This window comes from Sturnus vulgaris, chromosome 13 (genome assembly GCF_052056855.1).
Source record: "Sturnus vulgaris isolate bStuVul1 chromosome 13, bStuVul1.hap1, whole genome shotgun sequence".
Taxonomy (NCBI): domain Eukaryota; kingdom Metazoa; phylum Chordata; class Aves; order Passeriformes; family Sturnidae; genus Sturnus; species Sturnus vulgaris.
In genome coordinates, this window is record NC_142255.1 from 8,577,164 (window position 1) to 8,583,189 (window position 6,026).

Consider the following 6,026-nt stretch of genomic DNA (forward strand, 5'->3'; position numbering starts at 1 on the left):
GATTTTCGGTCTTCTGTGGTTTTATGAAAATAAAAGGGAGCACTTTGTCATTTTTAACAATGTAAGTAGCCAATAAATCTAATTTTCACATTGATTTCTGTAGGAATTAAGTGATATCTACACTATCTGCTGTGAATTGTTTTTGGAAACAAGTGCGACTTTCTCCTGGCGGATGCTTTTTTAAAAAATAATAATTAGAAAAATATTTTTAAGTACTTCTTAAACCATCAGATTTTTAAAGTAGGAAAAAAATATCTATGAGATTGATCGTGTATATCTGAGATGGCATCTAGACAAAGAATTTTATAAAATGCGCCAAGACAGGAAAAGGAAGAGAAAAAATGCATAGAAAAAATGTCTAATACGAATAATTACAGAGGCGAAGAGTTTACAGAACACTCGGTCAGGAGTCCGGGTAAGGGGAGAAAAGAATTTTTTAAAGAAAGAAGAAAAAGAAAAAAAAAAGTGAGTGACTGTATTCGCTCATACATGTAGCTAATAAAGATCTCAGCTGAGGAACCCAGGGCGCTGCGAGCAGCGCTGCCAAATTAAAACGTGTCCCTGACTTAATTGCTAACTCGGGGCCACGTGCTGCCTGCGCGGCCAGGTGCCCTTCCCGGGGCCCTGGCAGAGCATCACCTCTGTGCACCCGCCGGGGATTTAATAGCACCTTTCACTAAATAATGACCCAGAAGAATAGCGTTCACCAAAGCGCTATTGATCCCCATTGTGTTACCGTCCGTGGTTTTGGACAGCCCGAGCCTCCGTGACCTCAAGGATTACTTCTGTTTCGGGGTACCAAGGCGCGTCCGTGGGGGAGAGGGGCGGCGGAGAGGGCAGGAGCCCCCGCGGCCCTCCCGGGGCTGGCCCGATGAGGGGAGGGGGCACCGGGGCAGCAGCGGCCCGGCGTGGGATGGGCCGGCGACCCCGACGGCGGGTCGTGCCCGCAAACACCCGCTCCGCGGGCGGAAGGCTCGGCCCGGCCCCGCGTGTCCGGGCAGCGTCGTGGGCGGTGGCTCCTAAGGAGGAGGAGCGCGGCTCCTTCCCGTTCCCCTCCCTCCGGTTCCCCCCAAGTCTGCCAGGCAGAGGAGCGGGGCCAGCCGTGTCCTGGGGGGTCCGCAGGCCATCGGGCTGGCACAGCTGGCGGCGGTCCTTTGCGCCCCGGGAGTGTTTTCCTGTGCGTTTCCCAGGGCATCCTCGCAGCATCTAAAGCCCAGGGTTGCAGACCACCGCGCTGTCCCCGTGTGTATCGTGCGTGGATTGTGCGTGGACCACACATCCTCGTGGGGCCGGGGGGCCGCCCCGGCGAGGGGCAGCACGCGGCCGGTCCCAGCTTGCCTCCGAGAAGGCGGCAGTGTAGAGTTCAAACGCATCAAACTATCAGAAGTCATTTATCCGGTTTCATAAATAATGTTCTTATTATCTCCAGCCCCCTTAATTCATGTTCCTGTCCGCTTGATTGCGGGGTTTCAGCAGATAAAAAGTTTATAAGTTGGTCGGGTTCTTGTTTTCCTTTTTCCATCATTAACATCATTAATATAAGCTATCAATAACCCTGTCGTTTGGAGCATAGCTTCACAGTATTGATCTGCGCAGCTATTCATCTCTGCCATAGAAGACACGGAATAATTTTCGCATTACAGTAGCTTGGATTTGCTTTTAATTCATATTTAAAGCTGCAACTGGCTCTGTGGAGCTCTCTGCGAAAGACTAGAGGCGCCTAATTAATAATAAGTTAGAAACGAAGGAAGGCACCAGTGGATAAATAATTAATACAGACATCTCTGTCTCTTTGAGTATTGCTACTTTAAAAATTTAGACTTACCAGGGCCATACTGTAAGTCTGCAAGTTATATTGAGGAGATGATTTAAGAAAGCTATTTTTTTTTTCCTGAAATACAATGCTAAATTATTTACGGTGTTTTGCAATCTTCCATAAGTTCCTTCATTAACAAGCGCTGCGGTTTGCTCCGGGGGGTGTGGGAGAGCGCGGCTGCAGAGGGACCGCGGCGGCTCGGCCAGGCTGCGCCCTGCAGCCCTCGGGGCTCGCTCGGTGCCCTCTCCCAGCTCCGCGTCCTTCAGCCGGCCAGACCCCACCATGGGGGCCGCAGAGGGGAGAAGGGAAGAGCCCAGCTCCTTCAGGCAGGTGGCACGGGCCGGCTTGGAGCAAGTTCAGTCACCGCGCTGCCGACTCTGGGTTCCACGAGGCTCCCCTCGGACAGAAGTCCGGGCCGGGGGTGAGGGCTGCGGGAGGGGGAAAGGCAGGACCCCCCCGGGCGGGCACCCGCAGCGAGCCCCCGCAGCGCCGCAGCTTACCCTGAAAGCCAGGCCCTCCCCCACCTGCCCCGGCCGGCGCAGCCCTCTGTTCTCTGTCTGCCCCCGACAGATGTATATGTTTTTGTCGCCAAGCAAGTTTCCAAGAAGCTCGACAGGGGAAAGTCTGGAAAAGTTAATCCCCCCCGGCAGCTGTTGGCTTTGGGAGCCTTCGAGCGTCACCTTTGACACGCTGCCCGTGCGAGGGGACCCGGTGCCGCAAGCTGTCACCGCACAGGAGGCGCGGGAGGGCGCGGGCGGCGGCAGCCCCCTCACATGCCGTTAAAAGAAAATCAAAGTGGAAAAACATAATACAAATAAAAATAAATTCAAGGAAAAAAGAAATAAATTAAGGAAAAAAAAAAAGAAAAAAAAAAAGAGCGAGAGAAAGAAAATAAAAAGGAAAGAAAAGCAACTGTGTCCGGTTGGTTGTCGCGCACTGCGATCGCTGGCCCGGGCCGGGCCGCCCCGTCGGGCGGGCCCCGGTGCCCGCGCGGTGTTTGCTGGCGTCAGGCGGGAGATTACGGCCGTTTCATGGTGTCATTAGCTCGGATTTAAAAAGCACACACACGCCACGCAATTCAAACAAGCAAAGTTGCGTTTTAAGTCCGCTCCGAGTATCTGCTGATCAAATAAAGACTTAAGGGCGGTAACGATTATTCTGTTAAATATATGGTACTTGACTGCACAAGCAGTAATTGATTAGCGCACCGAAATGAGCTCTCTCCGGCGTTCACCCTTCGCCAGTGGGGCGGGAAGCTCCGCAGGGGAACCGTGCCGTGCTCCGCGAAGAGGGGAGCCCACGCACGGGCACCCTCGACGGCGGAGAACGGAGGCTGTGGGGAGGTGTGCCGGCCTCGTCTTCTCTGTCCCGGGCTCCTGCGACCCCATCCCGGGACACCGGGGCACCCTGCAGCTGAGACGGGAACGGGGTCGTCGGGCCCAAGGTCCTGCTCTGTCCCCGCGCCGGCGGCTTTTGCGCACCAGAGCCGCTTCGTCGTTGGGTTACCCCCAGAGTAACGGAAAAAATATTTTAAAAATAAAGATGCATGAAGGGTTGGGGGGAGCTGGGTGCGTTTATACGGCCACTCTTTTCTAAGGTTAGAGATTGAACCTCGACGGAGGCCGGCGTGTCACAGGACTCTCCAAATTGTTTGCGGTCGGGTTTATGCTCATTTCTTGAAGAAAAATTTGATGTTGCAATTTCCTACAAACTCCAGGGAGTAACATATTCGCTATGACGTTTTCTTTGATAACTAATCGCTAAATACACGGAGATTAAATATTTTTAATTAAACTGTAAATTGTGTACAGATATTGATAATGAAGAAGCTGACAATGTTTCGATTAGATCTGTGACATCACCTTGCGTTGGCTTGGAAAACAATCGCAGCTGTTCACTTCGGTCTCGAAACGTTCTCGATTATTTTATTATTGTATTTTATTTTGTATTTTATCTGAAATATTTTCTGAGGTCATTGATTAGGTTTCAGGTTTATCTTTTCTTCTTTGGCAGATAAATCTTTCCTTAGCTATTCCTCGTTATCAGAAATGGAGATACAGTCAGCGTTAACGTTACAAAAATTTAGAGAGCTGTGGAAGCGTTTAGAGTTGGAGGTGGCTGGGCCGGTGGAACAGCGCAGGATTTGTATGTGGGAAATTTTTTTAGCACAAAATAAAATACGGGGGAGCTCTTTGCACCCAAGGAAAATGAAGGCAGTGAGCAATTGATTTCGGAGACTGAGTTCAATAGCTCAAAATTCTTAAAAGTGTGTGTGTGTGTGTGTGTGTATGTGTTAATTTCGGGAAATACATAAAACCGCTGTGGAAATTCTGAATGCATAGAGGCGAAAAAGTATACTCGCTTCCAGGACAGACACACGCAACACACACAGACGATAGCTGCGATTCTAAAAGTTTCCTGCGAGACTCCTGGCGCCTGGTGATTTTGGAGCTCACCGAGCGCGGGCACACGCAGGTTGTCCCCATGCAGCCACGAACGGGGCCGGTCCCGGATCGCAGTCCCCGCTCCGGGTTCCCAGGGCACGGTCCCCCGTGAGCACCCCGGAGTCCGGCGGTGCCTGGGTGAGAGGCACCGGGTGGCTCCCGCTCACCTCCGCGTCTCGCTGCGGGCGAGAGTGCGGGAGGACGGCCCAGACACTTCGGTGTGAGGCACGGTCCCCAGGCCCGCTCCCAGTGCGGGACACCGGGTCTGGCGGGCGTTGTGGATGGGCAGCAGGGCAAGAGCGGGGCCAGGCCTGGCTCCGGCCATGGGGCTCCTCGCCGAGGCCCCGCCGCTGCTGCGGTACTTTGGGGTCAGAGAGCGGTGCGAGGGGTGTCGTTGCCTCGATGAACCGGAGACAGAGAGACCCCACGGGGTCCCGAGCCGTGCCCTTCCCCTCGCACCGAGGGGATCTCCCCAGGCCTTGTTCGTAAAGTTTAGGCAATAGCTCCGAGAAAAGTAACCCCGGGGGTTGATTTCAACTCGCTGCTAGCCGGACTCTGCCCTAGGACCGACTCCTGTCTCTGTACCTGCAGCCTGCGTGCCCCATGGGGCCGCTGGCCCGCTGGCAGCGACTCCTGCCTCTTACCAGGGAAGAGGCCTTGGAGCTTCCAGCGGAACGCAGGGAGGGTGACAACGTCCCCGTCACAGATCTCTGCACGGGTCCCGAGGGACCAAGCGGTTTGCCCTCGCTCTATGCGCAGCCGGTGCGGTCTTTTCCAGGACAGGTGCTCATGTCCTATCCCCCCCTCCATTGAAAAGACACCAGGGTCCCGGCCTGAGCCCCAGAGCGGCGGAGATCCGCTCGCTGTCCCCGTGGCGATGGGGACAGGCGGCTCCGCAGGGTGCCGAGAGCAACCGCGGTCCCCGCAAGCAGAGCGGGGGGAAGCGGCGGCCGCCTTTGTGCGCCGCCGGTTCGGTGTCGCCCGGCTGCGGCCCCGCGGCTCGGCCCGGCCCGTCCCTCCCGCCGCTCGGCGCCGCGCACACGCTGCACTCTGCCCGGCGTGGTTCGTTATTGTTAATGGGCGAACAATAGGCACATCTGCCCTTTCTTCCAGCATAAAGGCACCTTAGCTAACGAGGGGGGCCGGCGGGTGAGCTCGCTTGTTCTTTCTCCTCCGCCTCCTTTTCTTTCTTTTTGAAGAAAAAAATAAAAGAAAACCAGCGGCATGTCCGGCTGCTGGGCGCCTCGGGACATATGCTCGCCTTGCACTGCCGGGCACGCCCGGGGTCCCCGGCGGGGGCTGCCGAGGGACGTCCCTGCCCATCGCACCGCCCAGCCGGACCCCGCGGGACCCTTGGGAGGGGTGCGGGAGCTGAGCCACAGGGCTGACCCAGGGACGCAGCGCCCTGGGGCTCCCACCGCCCATCCCCAGGCCGGGCAATGGGAAGTTTCCCCCTTGGGCACCTAAGAGGAGTGGTACCGGGGCAGGCGGCTGCAGGACAGTGTGGGTGCATAGGGCGGGGAGTGCGGGGGTCACGGCCTGCGGGCGCCTCGGGGCAGGACGGTCCGGTGTCACCTCCGGAAGCTGCCGGTGAGGTGAGGAGGCTCCGCGCTCACGGAAAACGCGGAGTCACCGAAGGGGCGTGGCGGGTGTCCCTGCCCGGCGGGGGCGGGGCGGCCCTTTGTGCCCGGGGCGGGGTCGGCGGGCCCGGGGCAGCGGCACCGCCGGCTCTGGGCGCCGCCGCGCGGGGCTCGCCCGCTTAATAG